Consider the following 23,065-nt stretch of genomic DNA (forward strand, 5'->3'; position numbering starts at 1 on the left):
ACTTAAGACGTTTTTCAAGTATGGACATTTCAGAAACACCCATTTGTGGGCAATCACATTTCAGGGAACTCATTAGGCAGCTCCCAGTGGGAACTAACCTACACTAAGGCACGTTTAGGATACTAAGTATCCAAGTAATAAAACTTATCTAAAACTAGGCCTTGCATTCTTTATGAAAACATTTTATAGGTTTCTTCTGTGGAACCACAGTTGCGGGGTGGGGAGTACAAATTTAATGAGCACTGATTTGGCTTCTGTGTGAGATGTAAAATTTACCAAATCATAGCTAGCATTTATAAAGCATTTAAGGTTTGCAGAATGCTTTGCATGTATTAACTCATTTGCTCCCCAGACTTGTGAAGTAGGTACTACCATCATTCCCATTTTACTGATGAGGAAATTGAGGTTGAGAGCAGTTAAGGGACTTGCCCAGGCTAGATGAATATCTGAGATAAATTTGAACTCCGGTCTAAAAAAAACTCCAATTCCATAATCACTTACTTGTCTTTGTGACAAGTATTTAGGAAATAAATTTTCTGGGAAATAATAAAAGCTAACAATTATACAACACTATAAGGATTATAAAGTGCTTTACGTCTGTTTTCTTATTTGACTCTCATAACCCATGAGGTTATTCTCATTTTCCAAATGAGGAAACTGAGGCAGAAAATGTAACTTGCCTTGGATCAGAAAGGTCTGAGGTAGGATTGATTCTTGGTCCATTGCTCTAACCTCTATGCCCAGTGATGGTAGCAGATGTGGAGGTGATTCAAGGAGAAAGCCTTCCAAGCTTAAGGAATATCATGGGCAGCAGAATCATAAGATTGGGAAAGTGTTGGGGAAATATGGCAGATGGCACAGTCTAATTCCATGGGGGATAATAGAAAATAGGAAAGGTCAGATACTATAGTAAAAGAATGCTGGTCTTAGGATATAGGCGACCGGTTGGAAGGTCTCAGCCCCTATTCTTGGACAAATCCTTTCATCTATTTCTGAGCCTCAATTTTCCCATCTGTAAAATAGATATAACACTTTCACTATCTATCCAATAGGATTATTGTAAGAAGAGTGCTTTATAAATCTTAAACATTCAAATCCCACTGCCTATATCACATGTGGATCAATTGACTACACTTGACGTCATCCTGATAGGGATGACCAAGAATAGGATTTTTCTAAGAGTTTTATAAAGAATTCTATTTTTGTAACTAAAGCATAATTATTTGCCTAATTTCTGACAAAAAAAAAGTTAGAGGAATTTGTGGATTTAGAGGAAAATGTGAAGAAGTAGACTTAAATACAATGTGGAACCTAACCTTCAAGCAGTTCCTTTCTTTGACTCTCAAAGACCCTCTGACTAATACAAGCTTACTGAGCTGCATGGTACAATGGAAGGAGTGTGAACTATGAATTTAAATCCTTACCTGGAATTTACCTGTTGTATCATAGTGAGGGTATTAGTTTCCTAGTTTTTTGTTTGTTTGTTTTTATTGAGGCAATTGGGGTTAAATGACTTGTCCAGGGTCACACAGCCAGGAAGTGTTAAGTGTCTGAGACCAGATTGAACTCGGGTCCTTCAGAATTCAGGGCTGGCGCTCTATCCACTGCACCACCTAGCTGCCCTCCTAGTTGATAATTTTTAAGAAGTAACAACAATCAAATGAGATAACATGTAAAGCATTTTATCAGCTTCAAAAACATTATAGAAATATGAGAAAAATTATAAAAATGTAGGAAAGCACTATATAAATGAGTTATTAGGATAGAAATTCCAGCTCCTCTTTCTAGCATCTTGATTCTGGGCAAAGTAACCTCCCTTCTCTTTAGTCAAATGAGATTCCATAGGGAAGGCACTTTGCAAACCTTAAAGTGGCTATATAGATGGTATTAGTTATTATCTTTGCCTCATTCCTCATCTGTAAAATGGGGATAATAATCACCCTCAAAGAGCTACCATGTAGAAAAAGATTTTGGAAATCATACATGGTTATAGAAATGTAATTTCTTATTAAGGTGCCTTTAGTGAAGACAATTTAGGAAGGAGTACTTGACTTGGAGCCCAGCATAGGACCTTGTTTAAGTAGGCACTCAAGGAATGTTGGCTGAATTAAATCAGTTCTTCCGGCATGCCCTCAGGCGGGACGCTACTTCGGGCCTGTAGCTCTCCTTGCAGGCACTATCACAAAGTTTTAGTGGGTACTTTGGTTCCAACCTCTCCCCTCTCCTGATCCATCCTAGAGACTATGCCCGGGTCCCGCCGGGTCATTTTCTTCTTCAGAAACCTTTAACAAGCTATGTTTGCCTCTGGGATAAAACGATAGACTTCAAGATGACTCCATGCAGCCTTTCCCGCCATGTTTCATACATCTCCTTCCCTACCAAGTGTGGGAATCTTGGCCCTAAAATGTTTTCTCTCTCCTTCGTCCCTGGTATCGCGTCCATATTGTACCCCGTGTTAGACTGTAAGCTCCCTGAGGGGAGTCTTTTTTTTTTTTTTTTTAAAGCTTTGCATGTTCGATATAGAGCACAGAGCATAATACCTGCATAAAATGTTAAATTGATGTTAAATTGGGTGTGGGGTAGTCTCTGGCCACCATTAAATGTTTTTTAAACGGGAGACCTACTTTCAAATTGTCAGTCATTTGGATATTTGTGTCAGTATATATAAGTACATACATATATATATATATATATAAATACTTATAAGTATTTCCAGATCTGGCCCCTCCCGAGGGCAGTTTCATGGATGGAAGGGGGGGTGAGATGTGGGGGGGCGCCTGGGGGAGGCTGGAGAAGGGTATTAGGAATCTTTGTTTCCTGGGGCTGGACTCGTCCACCCCCGTCTTCACAGAGACGTCTTCCCTCCCTTCCCCTCCCTACTGCTGAGGAGAAACCACCCCCAATTAGCCCAAATAAGGCCGTGGGAAGGTCGGTGTCCCGAAGGTGGGAGATAACCAGGGAGAACGTGGCGGGGGAGCAAGGACCCCGCCCCAAGCCCTCCAGTGTTGCCTTTCTGCTTCCTCCGGGAGGGCAGAGTCCAGGGCTGCTCTACCCGAGTTCATCCCGACGGTATCGATCTCTGAGCTGGACCGACAGTTGCCTGAGGAATATTAGCAGCTGCGTTCTCGCCCCTCCCCCTTTGCACCTGTCTCCTCCCCTCCCCCCACAGGTGCCCAAATTAGGCCGGACTGCCGCAGGTCAGGGAAGAAATGGATGGCGGGGGCAAGCCCGGCCCGGGCGCGTCTTCGGGCCGCTGAAGCGGGCCAGCCTGGGCACGCGCCGTCCGCGCGGGGCCGCTCCGGTCGGTCGGTGTTGCTCCCCACGTGCCGCTCCTCCACCACGCGAAGCCGCGCTTCTGTCTGGGATGAAGAAAACGTAAAAAGATCAGCGGAGCACTCTCCCCAGGGCCCCCAGGCCTCGGGAGCACTCCTTGCGTTTGCCTTTTTCTCCGTCATCCCGCTCCTTTCCTTCCTCTCTGCTCCCCTCCCTTCCTGTTGTCTCCACTCCTTTATCAAGTGAATCCAGGTCCTCCCCCCCAAGACAATCAGCGGCTGACCCCGTGGTCGTAGGATTTAAGGGAAAAAAAGGCAAAGAGCAGCAGATTGAATGCTTTGAATCAGCAAATCTCATAATCCTACAGGTTATAGTTCAGATTTTCAGAAAAAACAGCCACCAGATAGTGAGGGACATAGTAGGCGGGGAGCAGAAGCCCTGGGTTAAGTAGCAAAAAAAGAATTCTTATTTATACAGGGTTTTAGTCATCGTAGGACATTTTCCCACATAAAATGAGGCAAGTTTTTACAAGATTATCATTTCATTTTGTAGTCCGACAAAACCATGGCCAAAGGGAGGATAGCATCCATTTGACCAGGGTCACAGTCCATCAGGAGAACCCAGATGCAAGCACAAGGGTCTGTGGGTTCCATTCTTCTCACTACAGCATAGCCTTTTCCCCATTGGCTGTGGTACCCATTGACCCAGAGGAATGAACACACACATACACACACTCACACACACACTGACTCACACACGCTCACACACACACACACACTGACTCACACACGCTCACACACACATACACACACACACACTGACACACACGCTCACACACACATACACACACACACACACACACACACACACACACACACACACACACACCAGGCCTTCTAGGAGGAGTCTTGTTCTACCTGCTCTCAGAGTTATTTCTCTAAGGCTGTGAACCAGAGAAGTTGTCCACAGGCCAGCAGCAGAACCCAATGAGTCGTTCTCAACAAATAATATATGCTGGAAGTGACATGAAGGAAACCATCGGAGAGATGTGTAACTTAAACAGAAAGTGATGCAATAACTGAGGGTCTAGGTATCAAGTGGAATCCAGGAATAGCCTAGCATTCGGGTGTATCTCTGTGGAGAGTTACAGAAGCTCATGGTTGAGAGTTGTAAAAGATCAGACAGGGGGCATTTAGCCACAGACACTAGCTAGACAAATCCCTCTGCCTCAGTTTCCCCAACTGTGAAATGAAGATAATAGCAGGTGTCTCCCAGGATTGTTGTGAAGATCAAACGAGATATTTGTAAATGGAACACATAGTAGTCACTATGTAATTGCCAGCTATTATCATTATTGTTATTAAGAAGATGTGGGTAGGTTATAATCTGCATCTTTTGGAAGAAATGCCTACATCAGCAGGATGACAGACCCTACGAAGGAACAAAATATAAATGAATGAATGAATGAACAAAAGGTTGAAGTAAAGACTAGCTGAATGATACTCTAGAACAATCTGAACAGCACTGTTGATGGGGAGGGGGTAAATTGAGCTTCTGGCACATTCTTTAGGTCTTCTGACCATCATCAAATACTCAAGCTCTCTGTTGTCTAACCGATTGAAAAATTAGCCATGTTACCTATCAGCTTGTAAATCACTCATGTAGACAGTATTTCTCCTTCAAGGGAAGGATTGAGATAGGAGCTAAAACAGCTTCTCTCACTGAAGGGAGCTCTTCTGGCTATGGGGAAATCATCCCTCAAAGCACAGAACCCAGACTATCAAAAACAGAAAAAACCTTAGAACATCATAACATCATCCACGCTAGACTTTAGAAAATAAAACAGGATTGTCTGAGCTTCTGAAACATGGTGCCTAGAATCTTATATTGGGAGAATTTTAGAACAAAATGTCAGAGCTGGAAGGAACCTTAGAACATGAAAGAGCGGAGCTAGAATGGAAAATAAGGAATAATAATAATAGAATAAGGAAAAGAGACTAAGCTGAAGGGGACCTTAGAACAAAGAGCTTTAGAACAGGGAATATAGCATAGCATGTCAGAACTGGGAGGTACCTCAGGATTTAGAGTCACCGAATATTAAAGTTGGAACGGAGCCTCTCTAGACTACCCAGGCTACCTTTCTGTCTGATGACAGCATTCCCTGGGAGGCAGACTGAGGCAGTGAAGAAGCTCAGTACACCGTTTCCTCTTGTCTCCCATCCCACCATCCTCGAATTTCTTCCCCGAACTGTGGGCAGTCCAGCCAAGTAACATAAGAGATAACAGAACTTAAGGATTGTTTTTTTTCCCTCCCACTCATTTTTAAACAAAAATTTAATTTAGATGTTAATACTTACCAATATATTTACTAGTATTACTTTCACAATATAATAGTCATTTACTATTAATCCGACGTGTTACATATTTATTCTTATAAATCAATTAATATATCACTATTGTTTAGTCAATTCATTGTGTCCAACTCTTTATGACTCCATTTGGGATTTTCTTGGCAAAAATACTGGGTTTGCCTCTTTGTTCTCTAGCTCATTTCATATATTAAATATGTACTCTTAATTACAAACAAAATGTAATTAATTCTCTATTAACTATAGCTTGTGCTGTTATAATGGAATAATCTATAGCTATTAGAGTATTGGTTGGTTGTTAATTATTAATAATATAATTATTCATGTATAAATTATTAATGATTCAGATTGATGTTTTATCAAAGATTTTTTAAAATTCAAAGCCATCAAATAAAACATGTATTTCTGCATACAAAGTAGATTGAAAAAATGGATTGCATGTGAAACTGAATCTCTTATGTAAAGCTTGCTTTTCTTTTAAACTACATTATGAATTCAACATATAAATTTGCCCTTCTTGTTCGTGATTCTTTGTTTTCTACTGTGCATTTTTTAAGATGCTTCAGTAACCTTTTTTTCATTCCTTGTTTTCCCTTATGACCTTATCTCTAAGTCTCCTCCTTTCCATCAAAAACACGCATTGGAAATAGAAAAACAAAGTTCTTGTAGTATATAAGCATGATCTAGCGAATCAGATTCCCACATTGGCCAACTTCAAAAATGTGAAGACACAAGATTGCTCTGCCCATCTTTAAATCAGCAAAAGAACTTACCTGTTTTTTAACCTATAGACAAGAAAATGGACCCAAAGAAAGTCTTTGTCATAGCTCTAACCACATTTAGAAGGAAGCTGTATACAAAAGGCTAAACTTATAAATAACTAATAACTGAACTAACAATTCTTTCTTTGCTTATATAGAACATTCTGCAAACTATAGGCCAGTGAACTTGACTCTGATCCTGGGAAAAGTCTCAAATGGATCATTTATTTCTATTGAATTTATCTTATTCTCTGGACCATTAAAGAAATGATTAGTTAACAGAAAAGAAAACAGTAATCACAGAGAGCCAGCAAGGGTTCATCAAGTGCAGATTGTGGCAGACTAATTTCATTTCCTTTTTTTGATAGGATCACTAGTCATTTAGGGAAATGCTGCTCATAAAGTTTACTTAGATTTGATGCATTTTTTTTCCTTTTTTGAAGACATTTGGAGCTAAGTGACTTACCTATGGTCATAAAGCTAGTAAATATCTGAGTCGGGATTTGAACTCAGGTTCAGAGACTCCAAGACTGATGCTATATCCATTACACTATTTAGCTGCCCCAAGATTTAAGCAAATATTTTGATAAAATATCTCAATATTGTTCCTGAGGAAATGTAGAGATAGGGATTAGATTGCAAAGCTTCATATACTGTGGGTCACAATCCCATATGGGATCTCGTAATGAATGTGAAGGGGATGCAAAATTGTAATTTATTATCAGTCAATTTTGATTTACATACCTATATACCAAGGATCACATAAAAATTTCTCTGGTAAAAGGGTTTCAATTGGAAAAAATTCTCAAACCCTGAACTAGAGTATAATATAACCAGATGGATCTGAATTTGTTGAATGGCCAAATTAATTGTCCAATGATCCCTTGGCAGATAGTCTCCAGTGGAGTGTTCCAAGTTTTTATGTTTCCTCCTGTACTATTTGCAATTTTATCAGTAACTTAGATAAAGTCAGAGATGGTATGCTCATTAAATCTGCAAATAACGTAAAGGAATTAAATTTATAAGAGGAGATGTTCCACTGAGACTTCAGTACATATCTATGAGGGGATTCAAAAAATTGACATGTAACAGAAAGCTATTAAATGCAAAATAATATCTGTGCCCATCCCAGAGAGGGTTGGAGGCATAAAAATTTAACTGCATAGGAAGAGATCATAGAGATAATAATTTGGGATTCATACCTTTATACTTAGCCACTTGTCTATATAAGATTGCCTAAAGAAATATGGGGGCAAAAAGAACTGAATTTAAAATGATGCCCTAAGGCAACATAGAGTGGCTTGCTGAATGAAGACATTTCTGAGCTAGGAAGAATGTACAAAACTGGGATGACCAGATTTCTATGCTCTCCAGAGATATTAAACCATCTCAGAAGCTTTGATGGAGTCAAAAAGAAGCTTCTTCCAATCATAAGCTAAGGATAGGTGCTCTGTCTGAAAGAGTTCAAATTTAGGAAGGGCATCACTCAGTCAAGCCCCTGGCTCAAAGTGGAAAAAATTACAGCTGTTCATCTAACTAGGAGAAAGAAGTGACCTGCCCTAAAAAGAGCCCAGCCTTGGGACAATCAGCTTGGCCCAGCCTAAAATCAGTGAAGTCTGATGAGAAGCCAGAAGAGTCAGAAAGGACCTTAGAGACCATCTAATCCAACCATTTTATTTTACAGATGAGGAAACTGAGACCCAGAAAGGCTAATGGCTTCCACAATGTAACACGAATAGGAAATGCCAGAGCCAGGATTTTAATTTAAGTCCCCTGAGACTCCAAGCTCAGCATTCCTAAATATTCTTTCTACTTTGCCAAAAGGTAATATCTATCCTTATAATCTCAGCAATCATTTTGAGGACTGAATGAAACAATAGATATGGAAGTGTTTTGTAAACCCTATTATTCCTTAAAACTCAGTTTCTTCAAAACATGCATTGTGCACATAGCCTTCCACATGAAATCTTAGTTGAATGAGACCTCAGAGACTATGAATCCAAACCAATCTTCAGTCTCTGCTACAATAATATTGGCAGTTGGACAATGCAACTTCAAATGCAGCAACTTTAAGGTGGGATGGTATACATTTTTTAAAAATTTGTTAATAATTTTATATTTTCTGTATCTTTTAGCCAATTGTGTGGATTGTACATGTGTGAACTACATTATTTAAAAACAAAAAACAAAAAACAAACAAAAAACCCCAGCAGGACCAGGAGATCATTGTACTGGCAACAACAAGATTATAAGGTGATCAGTTCTGATGGACATGACTCTCTTTCACACTGAGATGATTCAAACCAGCTCCACTTGTTCAGTGATGAGAGGCATCTACACCCAGAGAGAACCCAGCATTCTCACTCTCTTTGTTATTTGCTTGCTTTTTGTTTTCTTTCTCAGTTTTTCTTTTTCTTCCTTCTTGATCTGATTTTTCTTGTACAGCAAGATAACTGTATAAATGTGTATACATATATTGGATTTAACATATTTAACATGTATTGGACTACCTGTCAGCTGAGGGAGGGGGTGGGAGGAAGGAGGGGAAAATTTGGAACAAAAGGTTTTGCAAGGGTCAATATTGGAAAAAGTACCTATGCATATGCTTTGTAAATAAAAAACTTTAATTAAGAAAAATTTAAAAAAACCCAAACCTGTGCACCAGCCCTGAAATCAGGAGGACCTGAATTCAAGTCCAACTTCATTCAGACTCTTAACATTTATTAGCTGTGGGACCCTGGGTAAGTCCCTGAACCTGTTGCCTTGCCAAAGTAAAAAAAAAAAAAAAAAAAAAAAAAAAAAGTAAGCCCTATTTTATTATTTCAATTATAAACACATTTCTTTTAGCTCCCTCCCATCTCTACCTCTACTTCCCCCCCCCCCCCCCCCCCCGCAGCATTCTTTGAGGCAGAAATTCCCAGTTACTTAGAAATCTGTTGCTCAATTAGACAGTTTCAAATAAATTCAGTTGATTAAATTCAACAAACATGCACTGTCTGAATGAAAAATACCAGGCAGCTTTCCTCTCCTTCACAACATGCAAAGCAAGGGGAGCTGAATGATCCTTTCCATTCATTTATCCAAAATGCATTTATTTACCCCCAACTATGTTAGGGATGCTTTAAAAAAAGTTAGTCTGCTCTGGAGGATATTGTTACATTTTACTGGAAGGTAACCTGCTCCCTGCATCTCTGGGCCTCAGTTTCCTTACTTATAATGAGGGGATCAGACTGGATGACCTCCTCTAGCTCGGCCATTCCATGTTTTATGTTATCAGAATCTGTCCGGGTGATGACCACAGAATTGTCGAAAAAGCCCAAATGGAGTCAAAGGAGCCGGATTCAAAACCCAGCTCTCCCCGAGGACATCTGTGGGTGACCTCGGCCAAGCCCACCGTCCCCAAGCTTTTAGTTTCCCCTTCCTCTTGTGGGACCCCTGGGGGAGTAGAGTGAGGTCACCCCGTCACCCGGCCTTATGCAGAGGTCCCAAAGGTTCCGCTCAACTTTTCCAGGGCAGCCCTCTATTTATGCGCATGGAACTCGACCCCAGCCTGGCCTGGCCACTCATTTCCCTATCCCATCAGGACAAGACTGGATCCCCCGAGTTCCCGACATCCTCCCCGCCATTGTAGCCACACCTGCTCACAGGTGCTGGGATGCATTTGGCAGACGCCCACTCTCCCTCCCTCCGCGCGGTACTCTGCCTTCCCCCGCAGCAGCCGGGAGACATCCTTTCCCAACCCAAGGACAAAGACATCTGCCCTGCCCGGGTCCCCACGGAGAGGGGACCCCCGGGCGCGTTCCCTGCCCCCTGTCCCGAGGGGCTACCGAGAGCCGACGCCTACCTGGCTCCCTCTCCATTTCTCCGTTCGAGCGTGGCGCCTGCCCGGCAAAGCTCTCTGAAATGGCCCCTGGCAGCCAGCCGCTCCCTGGGCAGCCCCAGCATCTGTGAGCATGTGCGCTGGCTCTGTTAGCCTGCCAGGGAGGGAAGAAGAGGGGAGGGAAAAGGAGGGGATAGGAGAGGGAAAGGGGAGGGAAAGGGGAAGAGAAAGGAGAGAGGGAAAGGGGGAGAGAGGGAGGAGGAGGAGGAGAGAGAGAAAGGGAGGGAGGGAAGAGAGAGAAGGAAAGAGGGAACAGGTAGAGAAGGGGAGAGAGAAAGGAGGGAAAGACAAGATAGGAGGGAAGGGAGGGAATGAGGAGGAGGAAGAAGAAAAGGAGACAGAAAGAAAGGGAGGGAATAAGAAAGGAAGGAGAAAGAAAGGAGACGGAGGAGGGGGGAAGAAGGGATAAAGGGGAAAGAAGGAGAGGAAGAGGATGGGGAGAGAAAATATCTCAAAGTCAGGACAGCAGTGATAGTTGAGAGAGCACCCGTGATGGGAGATCAAGAGTTGAAGAGGATATGGAAGACAGTCCGATGAGTCTGATGCTCTTACTTTACAAGTGAGAAAATGGGAACTAAGAATCCATTCAAAGGGAAAGCACCTAGGGAGAGGCAGGGAAGCATGGTGTCCTGCAAAAAGCCGAGCACTAGGAGGCAGGAGTTCTGGGTTCAGATTTGGACACCAGCATTTGTGAGTTTGGGACGTCACTTCCCTTCCTTGATCCTTGGGTTTCCAAGCAGACCTGGAAAAGGCTTTCCTTCCCTTTCCCCTCTTCCAACTCCCAATCTCTAAAATGGGAGGTATTAATTTTTGCTTGAGAGACAACATGATTGTAGAGATCATGAGGCAGCTGGATGTGGAGTTAAAAAGACCTGAGTTCAAGTATCTTCTCTGACAACGTCACTAGTACTAGATGAATAGTGATTTTGAGCAAATCATCTAACCTCTTCGTGTGTCCCTTCCCATGAGCACACACACACTCTCTAAACTAAACAGATCTGCATTGGAAATGTTTCCTTCCCTGGAGTTCCTCTATTAATATTAAATCAGAGTTCCGAATAAATAAATGAATGAATAAATAATAAAATTAATGTGAACAGATAGATAATGAGTCAAAACCATCTCTGCCCGCCCCACAATGCCAAACACTTTGTAAACCTTAAAGCAGATTTTAGGGGCAGCCAGGGGGCGCAGCGGATAGAGCACCAGCCCTGGAGTCAGGAGGACCAGAGTTCAAATCTGGTCTCAGACACTTAACACTTCCTAGCTGTGTGACCCTGGGCAAGTCACTTAACCCCAGCCTCAGAGGGAAAAAAAAAAAAAAGCAGATAGAAAAGGTCCTGGATGGGACCAACACATGATGAAATGTTTACCTCCTAGGGAAAAGTAGCCAAGCTCCAATATGCAATGTTGTGTATACTGATATGTATTCTAGGTTGATCGGTCTAAATTGTTTTTCCTTGTTAGAAGGATGTGTAGGAAGATGGTTGTGATTTTAAAAAATTCATTTAAAGTAGAAAAATTTAAGAGTGAGTTAGTTTATTATTGTGGACCTTCCCATAATCCCTAGTTCAGGGATTTCAGGTTAAGAACTCTTCTCATTTTACAGACGGGGCAACTGGGTCTCTCTTAGAGGAGAAGGGTCTCAGCCAAAACCATATGGGCAGCATATGGCAGATTAAACCCTGATGCCCAGTTTAGGATTCTTTCTGCTGAACTACACAGGCTCTCCTATATCAGCCTGGGAGGTAGGACACTCTGGACTAAGGACTGAGGAAGATGAGAGCAAACCATTCCAACAAGAAAGAACTCTCTCAATCACAGTTCTGTGCAATGATTTTCATCTTAAGGAAAGTAAATTTAAGGATCTCAGAGAAAGGAAGTGATTTGTCCAAGTTCTCATTGCTAGGAAATACCCCAGTCAGAAGACTTTATTATGAATCAATCCTTTCCAATTGATCAATGATGGACAGAACCAGCTACACCCAGAGAAGGAACACTGGGAAATGAGTGTAAACTGTTATTTTTACCTTCTGAATCCAATTCTTCCTGTGCAACAAGAAATTCGGTTCTACACACATATATTGTATCTAGAATATGTTGTAATATATTTAACATGTATAAGACTGCTTGCCATCTGGGGGAGGGGGTTGGGGGAGGAAGGGAAAAAATCTGAACAGAAGTAAGTGCAAGGGATAATGTTGTAAAAAAATTACCCATGCATATGTACTGTCAAAAAAAAGTTATAATTATAAAATAAAATTAAAATTAAAAAAAAAAGAATCAATCTTTATTGAGACTACATCATAGAGTGTTCCAAATCACTATTGATCAGAGAAATGCAAATTAAGACAACTCTGAGATACCACTACACACCTGTCAGATTGGCTAAAATGACAGAACAAATAATGATGAATGTTGGAGGGGATGTGGGAAAACTGGGACACTGATGCATTATTGGTGGAGTTGTAAAAGAATCCAACCATTCTGGAGAGTAATCTGGAATTATGCCCCAAAAGTTATCAAAATGTGCATACTCTTTGACCCAGCCGTACTACTACTGGGCTTATATCCCAAAGAAATAATAAAGAGGGGAAAGGGACCCACATGTACAAAAATGTTTGTGGCAGCTGTTTTCATAGTGGCTAGAAACTGGAAGATGAATGGATGTCCATCAGTTGGAGAATGGTTGGGTAAATTATGGTATATGAAGGTTATGGAATATTATTGCTCTGTAAGAAATGACCAGCAGGAGGAATACAGAGAGACTTGGAGAGACCTACATCAACTGATGCTGAGTGAAATGAATAGAACCAGAAGATCACTGTACACTTCAATGTTGTATAAAGATATATTCTGATGGAAGTGGATATCTTCAACATAAAGAAGATCCAACTCACTTCCAGTTTATCAATGATGGACAGACTCAACTACACCCAGAGAAGAAACACTGGGAAGTGAGTGTGAACTGTTTGCATTTTTGTTTTTCTTCCCAGGTTATTTTTACCTTCTGAATCCAATTCTTCCTGTGCAGCAAGAAATTCGGTTCTGCATACATATATTGTATCTAGAATATACTATAACATATTTAACATGTATAAGACTGCCTGACATCTAGGGGAAGGAGGGGAGGGAAGGAAGGGAAAAATCAGAACAGAAGTGAGTGCAAGGGACAATGATAGCCCATGCATATGTACTGTCAAAAAAAGTTATAATTATAAAATTTTTAAAAAACTTTAAAAATTAAAAAAGACTACATCATAGAAATTCAGAGACAAAAAAAAAAGTGAGTGGTGTGGGTCTTCCAAAAGATTCTATTTTATTAGAAGGTGGAACTACTTCTGTTGTTGGTGGTTTTTCATGATGTTTTGACAAACCAGCTTCGCCCTGGGACCAGTGCTTATCGGGAAGAAAGCTGGATTTGGAGGCAGGGACATCAGAGTTTAAATCTTGCCTCAGATGATGGTTAAACTGAATTGAATTACATTAAAACATGAAACCTTCTGGCACTCTCTAGTGGGATAAAACATTAATGGAAATAACTCTGGTGCTTAAGATAATATTCAGAATATATAAACCATGTACAATCTAGCGTTATGAAAATGTCAAAGAGTCCTAGAGATGTTCAACCCAGATGAAGGAAGGCTTCCTGTAAAAGCTGGCATTTAAAAAGAATTTTGAGGGATGAATAGGACTTCATCCCTCTAAGAAAAGCTTAGGAAAAGGGTATGGCAGGGGCATTCTTGGCAAAGAAAAAAAGCTCCTTTTGAAGCTTACCATACACAATTAGAAGGCAAGTTAAAATCTCTGACCCCCTTCTTCACATTTCCTAAAACACTGCAAGTAAACCTTCTCCATCCTTCAAGGATCATATCAAATAATAAGTCCCTTTCCTCTAGCACATTAAGGTTTATAAAGCAAGTTTCTCATAGAAACGATGTGAGGAAGGGAATGCAAGGAATATCCTCCTTGTTTAAAAGAGAGGGAAGTTGAAGTTCAGAGTAACTCAGTGACCTGACCAAGAACACACAGCTAGGCAGAGTCCAACTATTTCTCAGACAAAATCTATTTGGCACATTTTGGCCCTTATCTGGAACACACACTGACTGCTTCATGCTGCTTGACAGACTTCAGGTGATTAGAAACTGAGTTAATAATAAATAACAGGAATAGATTTCAGAGGTGACCAACCATGTGGAAAATGTTGAAAACAAAACAATCTTAAATAACCCATGTGTCATGAAGAATATTAAGAGGACAAAAAAAAAAAAAAAAGAAAGAAAGAAAGAAAGAAATACAGCCTCTAATTAATTTTGAGATTGGGGTTACAACTCCATATATATATATATATATATATATATATTTGCATATATATGTTATATATAGATTTGAATTTGATTGATTTGAATGCCTATAGTAGCAAGAGAAAAAAAAACACAGAGACAAAGAGAGAAAACAAGAGACAAACATAGATAGATACAGAGACAGACACAGACAGACAGAGCAGTCCACAGAAGAGAAGAGTCTCTGAGCTTATCGAACTCTCAAAGAGCATAATATCAGACTTTCTCCTGAGAGAGGAATCACCTCTACAACCTTACTGGCAGGAGATTATCTAGTTAACCAATCAACCAGCAATGATAAAGTACTTACTATATAAGTCACATTATGCTAAGTGCATACATGATTATGTACATAATCCATAAAAAAGGAAGGGAAGGAGGAACAATGGGAGGGAAGGAAAAAGGAAGGAAGGAATATGTTCCAGGCATAACATATGAGAAATAGGGGAATTGGAAATATGGGATGAGAGAGTGAATGGCACCCATGGGATGAGCCTAGTTGACTGGAAGGATGGTGGTACTCTGACTGCTTCCACTGAAGGGCTGCTCTGAACCTCTTGAAGGAATCCTTTTCTTCCTGAACAACTTACCATCAAGTCAAAGCAACATAGTCACAGCCTCAGGGTCCAGTTCCGCCGGACTAGTTCTTAGTTCCATCTGGTGATAATTAGGTAAAAGTTTAATCTCTGGGTCCTTCTCTTCCCCCTGGTTTTCCTAGATATTTAATTTTTTTTGTTGTTGTTGCTTTTGATAGGAACTAAAACGTTCTACGTAGGAGGGTCACACCACTTTGCCCACAGCCCAAGTATTTCCCTGGGGCAGAGGCTGTAGCTGGCTGACTCACTGGAAGAAGCCACCTTCCCAGTTCAGCTGTGGTTTCTCTGGCATTCTCCCTTTCATCCAATCAGTCATGAGACCAAAAAGAAAAAGGTCACAGTGACTTGGTTTCTTTCCAGGAATATGCTCTAGGCCTAATCCAGGATTCTTTCCCCTGTACTGATGACTTTGAAAAGGTTAGTTTTAAAACATGAATGGAGCCCTACAGATGGCTCTGGCATGTCTTCAAGGGCATGGAAACTACAGCCAGAACATTACTGATAATAAGAGCTGGCACGGAGAGTAACTTTGTGGGGTGGATGAGGAGTCAAGAAAGCTGAGTTCAAATTTAGCTCTGCACTTTCTTGGAGTTGGGGCTTTAGCAAAACCCCTTACCTTCACTAGACTTCAATTTCTTTTTTTAAATAAGATTTATTTTTTTAAAATTTAATATAATTTTATTTTTCTAAATACAGGCAAAGATAACTCTCAATATTCACCCTTTCAAAAATTGTGTTCCCAATTTTTTATTCCTCTCCTTATCCCTCCCATTCCCCAAGATAGCAAGCAATCTGATATAGGTTAAACATGTGCAATTCTTCTAAACATATTTCTTTATTCATCATGTTTCACAAGAAAAATCAGATCAAAAGAAAAAAAACAAGCAAACAGACAACAACAAAAAAGGTGAAAATACTATGCTTTGATCCATATTCAGGCTCCATACATACTTCTTTCTCTGGATGCAGATGGCATTTTCCATCCTGTCTATTGGAATCGCCTTGAATCATTCCAATGTTGAAAAGAGCCAAGTCCATCACAGTTGATCATCACATAATCTTGTTGTTACTGGGTACAGTGCTCTCTACAATCCTGTTGTCTAAGAAACGACCAGCAGGATGATTTCAGAGATGCCTGGAGAGACTTACATGAACTGATATGATACTAAGTGAAGTGAGAAGAACCAGGAGATCACTGTACACGGCAACAGCAAAATTATACAATCAGTTTTGATGGACATGGCTCTTCAACAATGAGATGATTCAGGGCAGTTCCAACGATTGCGTGATGGAGAGAGCCATCTACACCCAGAGAGAGGATTGTGGGGACTGAGTGGGGATCACAACATAGTATTTTTACCTTTTTTGTTGTTGTTTGCTTGCATTTTGTTTTATTTCTCATTTTCTTTCCTTTTTTGATCTGATTTTTCTTGTATAGCATGATAAACGTGGAAATATATATAGAAGAATTGTACATGTTTAACATATATTGGATTACTTGCTGTTTAAGGGAGCAGGTAGAGGGATAGAAAGGGAGAAAAAAATTGGAACACAAGGTTTTGCAACAGTGAATGTTGAAAACTACCTATGCATATATTTTGAAAATAAAAAAGCTAAAAAAACCCAATATTCCATTACATTCACATACCATAACTTATTCAGCCATTCTGATGGGCATCCACTCGGTTTCCATTTCCTCACCACTACAACAAGGGCTGCCACAAACATTTTTGCACATGTGGATGGGCTTCAGTTTCTTTATTTGTAAAATGAGGAAGTTGGATTAGACAGTGTAGCAAATATTTCTCATACACCCACAGAACAGTTGGTCAGCCAATAAACATTTATTAAACAACTACTATGTACCAAGGATTGTACTAATCATTGGAGATATAAAGAAAGGAAAAAATCCCTACTCTCAAGGAACCCACAGTTTAACTGGGAGAGATTACAGGCAAATAAATACGTTATAGACAGGATAATGGAGAAGGAGGGCCCTGGAATTTAGAGGCACAAGGAAGACACTGGGCTAAGATCTGGCCTTTGACTTCTTAGAGTTTAGAGAAGTGTGGAAGTGAGGACTTGCTATTTCACTTGTCATCAGAGGGGATATAACAGGATTTCTCCTCTGGAAGCTTCTTTGGTATATTGGGATAATATCCACAGCTTTTTGCTGGTCCTGAGCAATATGACAGGAATTAGAAAGACAAATTGAATCCTGAAGTGGGAGCTAGGGAGGAGGAGGAGACGGCCTCCCTTTGTTAGCACTCATGTCTTTTTGAGGGAAATGGAAAACACCCACTCCTTTCTATTTGCTCTTTTGTACTCCAGCTACACAGTTTATTAATAAACAGCATGCAACCCCCCCCCTGCCTCTGCGTGGATGCCATTCTTCTGGTTCTGAGAAATGAAACCCCACAATAATCACAGCACAGGAAATCAGCTTTGTAAATCAAGCAAGCAATTCAATAAGCATTTATTAAGCCCCTCCTCCTATGCGCCAGGTGCTGTTCTGAGCTTGGGGGATTCAAAAACAAAATATGACCCAGCCTCTAATCTCAAAGAGTTTACCTTCTACTGGGGGAAACAACAAGTAGATCCAGAATAAATACAGGAGAGTCTGTCCCGGAATAACAGTGTAAGTCAGATGACCCATAAAGGTAAGATCTGAGTGTTTGTATCCTTAGGTAAACAAAGGAAGGTGACTAGAATCTTAGAAATGCATCAAACTAGGGGGAAAGAGCAAACAGGTCAGGAATAGGCTAAGTGCCCAAGACTCGGTACAATTTTTCTGGGACAAAAATTGCATAATTACCAGTCATTCTATCTACTTTTGTCTACCTGTCCATCGCTCCTCCATCTGCATCACCTTGAAATTTATCTTGCTTACTTACAAACTAATATCTAAATTGAAATTGACATTCTGAATTTTAAAATGCTATGTAAGAGGGATATTTACATAGCATATGTAAGATTTTTTGATGAAAACACCAAACATGGTGAAAAGTAATATATTAAAAAGATGTTAGAAAATGAGACCTGAATTAATGCTACACTAAGTCAAGAAATCAACATTTAGTAAATAACAATATAAATTAAATTTAAATTTAATTCAAATTAAATATAAATTAAAATAATATTTAATTGAATAAACTAAATGTACATAATCTTGTACTAAGAGTATGCACAGTTAGAGACATGGGGGCCACAAAATTAAGATAATATCCTGGCCCTGGTAGAATGTATGCATGAGAACAAAAACCATTTTCCGCTTGAAGTCCGGCAGAGGGAGCTCTCAGATTGCTGGGGGAGATGACTGAGGGCAGAACTTGGGGATTTCTAGCTCTAAGAGACTATAGTGATCTAGTCTAACCTCCTTCCTTATTAGAGAGATGAGAAATCAAGGCCAAAAGAGGAAAAGGAAGTTCCCTAGAATCATCACGATAGCTTGAATTCCAGGCCAGGCATTCTAATTCCCAATCCACAGCTGCCACTCTGATGAAGGCAAATCTCATGCATTCTCTGGTTCTTAAATCAATTACAGGGCCCAGACCCTTCTCTTTAAGCAAAATTTAAGAATGACTTTGCAGTAAAGCTCTCAACCCGTCCATGTCCACTCTTCCCCAGGAGACTTTTGTCTGGGCTTTCCCATATGTTTACTACAAATGTTTATCCACAGTTCCAGGTAGCATCCTCTATTTCTCCTGACATCAAGAGAGTTCCAGTAAACTGGGTGGATGTCCATCAATTGGAGAATGGCTGAATAAATTGTGGTATATGAATGTTATGGAATATTATTGTTCTGTAAGAAATGACCAGCAGGATGATTTCAGAAAGGCCTGGAGAGACTTACATCAACTGATGCTAAATTAAATGAGCAGAACCAGGAGATCATTGTGCACAGCAACAAGAAGATTATACAATGATCAATTATGATGGAATCAACATGGAGATGATTCAAACCAATTCCACAAGATCATTAGACACACATTGGAGTGTGACCCACACTCAGTTCTCAACATAACATTCTCACTCTTTTTGTTGTTGTTTGCTTGAATTTTATTTTCTTTCTCATTTTTTCCCTGTTTGATTTTTCTTGAAAAAAGGTGACAAGAAAAGAATGATAAATATTGGAGGAGATGTGGGGAAACTGGAACACTAAATGTACTGTTGGTGTAGTTGTGAACTGATCCAACCATTCTGGAGAGCAATTTTTGGAACTATGCTCAAAAGGCTATCAAACTGTGCATACCCTTTGATCCAGCAATGTCTCTACTGGGTCTGTATCCTAAAGAGATAGTAAAGAAGGGAAAGGGACTCACATGTGCAAAAATGTTTGAAGCGGCTCTTTTTGTAGTAACAACGAATTAGAAAGCTGAATAAGTTGTGGCATATGAATATAATGGAATACTGTTGTCCTGTAAGAAATGATGAGCAGGAAGATTTCAGAAAAAACTGGAAAGACTTATATGAACTGATGCTGAGTGAAGTGAGTAGAACCAGGAGAATATTGTGTGCAGAAACAAGAGTATTATATGATAATGTGAAGGACTTAGTTTTTCTCAGCAATACAGTGATCTGAGACAATTCCAATAGACTTGGGATGGAAAATGCCATCCACATCCAGAGAAAGAACTATGGAAACTGAATACAGATCAAAACATACTATTTTCGCTTTGGGGGGAAGGGTTCTTTTTCATAATGTTTCCCTTTTGTTCTGATTTTCCTTCACAACATGACTAATATGGAAATATATTTAATATGATTGTACATGTATACCTATATCAGATTGTTTGCTATCTTGGGGAAGAGAGAATAATTTGGAACTCAAAATCTTACAGAAATGAAGGTTAGAACTATCTTTACATGTAATTTGAAAAAAAGAGGATACTGTTAAATGAAAAAAAGAAGAAAAGATGAGTCAGAGAAGTAGTATGGCATAGTAGTGAGAGCTGGGCTTCAAAGGATGATGAAATGAACTCAAATCCCATTTCTGACATTATCTATGATATTCTGGACAAATCAGTTGATCTCTCAGTGCCTCTGACAAGTCTCTAAAACTATATATTGCCAGGTAGGGGTCAATCAGCATTGGTGAAGGTGGGGAAGAAGATTCCTCACCGATATTTCTCTATGCCCATCAGGCCACAGATCCAGCACCAAAAACAAACAAACAAACAACAAAAAACACTAAAAAAAACTAAAAAAGATGGATCTTCTTATCAAATAGGAACTTAGAGCTATTAAAGGAACTTTGTAATTTCTAGCCTGTGCCTGTCCTGTTGTTCAATTGCCCAACTAGGGTTTTCAAGGGTAGGGTCAACTGTCACAAATAAAATAACATGTTGTTTGCAAACCTTAAAAAGCTATACGATTGGTAGTTATCATATGGAAATTGATGGATGAACTCTACAGGTTATTACACTGGGTTCTTTAATAGCTGTGCAAAGCCAGCATCAGAATTTGATGACTCTGGGCTATTTGCCTTATCTGTAACTCCTTCAGGCAGGTGGCTCTGAGTCATTGAAAAATTCTGCTCTTTTGAGTCTCACAGCCCCATCCTTTACACAAAAGATAGAATGAAAAAATGGTTCATTGGAAAGATTGCTTTTATTAGACATTAGATTTTCTGAGTTCAAAATTTGGGTTTGCTATTCACAGGTATTCCCGTTTACCTCTGAGCAAGACAATCTGAGATAGCTTTCTTGATTATAAAATGAAGGAATTAAATAACTTATTAGGTCCTTTCTCACTCTTAATCTCTAATACTATAATTCTGGAACTGATCCCCCATTCTTTATTTCTAACTGAGCTAGACCAACTTGATTCTTTCTACCACTTTCTAACTTCAGGATTCAAGATAGGGGGATTGGGGTAGGGCTATGAGGATGCCATCAGAACACTAAAGTCTGAAATAATCTTGGGGAAGAATTAGAAACACTGGGGCGGGGGAGAAATAAGAATTCTTAGGGAAGTTAGAAGGCATCTACATCAACAGAATACATGGATGTGGGTTGAATATGGTGGGATGATATCTAAAAATTGAGAGGAGGATGCACTGGGAGAAGGGAAAGGAAGAGTTAAAAGGGTTAAAAGAGACTCACATAAAAGAGGCTCAAAAGAGCTTTTACTATAGAGGGGAAGATGGCAGGATGGGCAATGTTTGAATCTTATTCTTGGAATTGAATCAAAGAGTGAATTATATATATATATATATATATATATATATTTTAGTTGATTAAGGAAACCAGTCTTACCTTATACGGAAGTAGTAGGGATAAGAGAAGGGGAGAAGGGGAGAAGAGATTGAAAGAATGGAGGACAGATTGGGGGAGGTGGTGGTCAGGAACAAAACACTTTTGAAAAGTGTAATATTCCTCTCTAAAATGTAATGTTCTCTGGGAGCAGGTTTCTTGGGGGGTTTCTGGAGGCAATCTTCCTTTCAGTTCAATAATCAATGCAAGAGCAGCCAGGGATTAAAATTCAAATCCTTTATTATCTCCTTCAAAGTCTTGTCTCCTTCACTTGGGGCTCAGCTAGTTTTTCTGGAGGCCTGTCTCTCTCCTTGGTTCCAAGAGCTTCTGCTCCACCCTACCTTTTCTGGCTTCTGAATGTCCCTGACTGACTCCTGGCTCAGGCTCTGAGAGCTTCTAGTGCACTTGTCCTTTCTGGCCCTGAGAGCTTCTTGTTTATATATGTTTTCTTTTTTTTTCTTTTTCTTTTTTTTTAATTTTTTATTTATTTATTTTAAATAATTTAATTTTTATTTTATTTTATAATTAAAACTTTTTTTTGACAGTACATATGCATGGGTAATTTTTTTACAACATTATCCCTTGCACTTACTTCTATTCAGATTTTTTCCCTTCCTCCCCCAACCCCCTCCCCCAGATGGCAGGCAGTCTTATACATGTTAAATATATTACAGTACATTCTAGATACAATATATGTGTGTAGAACCGAATTTTTGTTGCACAGGAAGAATTGGATTCAGAAGGTAAAAATAACAGTTTATACTCATGTCCCAGTGTTCCTTTTCTGGATGTAGCTGATTCTGTCTATCATTAATCAATTGGAATTGGATTAGCTCTTCTCTATGTTGAAGATATCCACTTCCATCAGCATACATCCTCATACAGTATCATTGTTGAAGTGTATAATGATCTTCTGGTTCTGCTCGTTTCACTTAGCATCAGTTGATATAAGTCTCTCCAAGCCTCTCTGTATTCCTCCTGCTGGTCATTTCTTACAGAATAATAATATTCCATAACCTTCATATACCATAATTTACCCAACCATTCTCCAATTATGGGCACCCATTCATCTTCCAGCTTTTAGCCACTATGAAAAGGGCTGCCACAAACATTTTGGCACATACAGGTCCCTTTCCCTTCTTTAGTATTTCCTTGGGATATAAGCCCAGTAGTAGTATGGCTGGGTCAAAGGGTATGCACATTTTGATAACTTTTTGGGCATAATTCCAGATTACTCTCCAGAATGATTGGATTCTTTCACAACTCCACCAACAATGCATCAGTGTCCCAGTTTTCCCACAGCCCCTCCAACATTCATCGTTATTTGTTCCTGTCATCTTAGCCAATCTGACAGGTGTGTAATGATACCTCAGAGTTGTCTTAATTTGCATTTCTCTGATCAATAGTGATTTAGAACACTCTTTCATATGAGTGGAAATAGTTTTAATTTCATCATCTGAAAATTGTCTGTTCATATCCTTTGACCATTTATCAATTGGAGAATGGCTTGATTTCTTATAAATTAAAGTCAATTCTCTGTATATTTTGGAGATGAGGCCTTTATCAGAACCTTTAACTGTAAAAATGTT

General features: G+C 39.7%; 1 long non-coding RNA gene across 1 annotated transcript; it reads right to left on the minus strand.

The window, feature by feature from the left end:
* Window positions 1-1,661: 1,661 nt before the first annotated feature.
* On the minus strand, window positions 1,662-10,462 carry LOC141547194 (uncharacterized). Its single transcript, XR_012483543.1, has 2 exons — window positions 10,248-10,462; window positions 1,662-3,359 (listed from the first exon to the last, which is right to left on the minus strand). It is a non-coding gene; the product is annotated as an uncharacterized LOC141547194 (long non-coding RNA).
* Between the last annotated feature and the right edge of the window lie 12,603 nt (window positions 10,463-23,065).

The sequence above is a fragment of the Sminthopsis crassicaudata genome, chromosome 6 (genome assembly GCF_048593235.1).
Source record: "Sminthopsis crassicaudata isolate SCR6 chromosome 6, ASM4859323v1, whole genome shotgun sequence".
Lineage (NCBI taxonomy): Eukaryota > Metazoa > Chordata > Mammalia > Dasyuromorphia > Dasyuridae > Sminthopsis > Sminthopsis crassicaudata.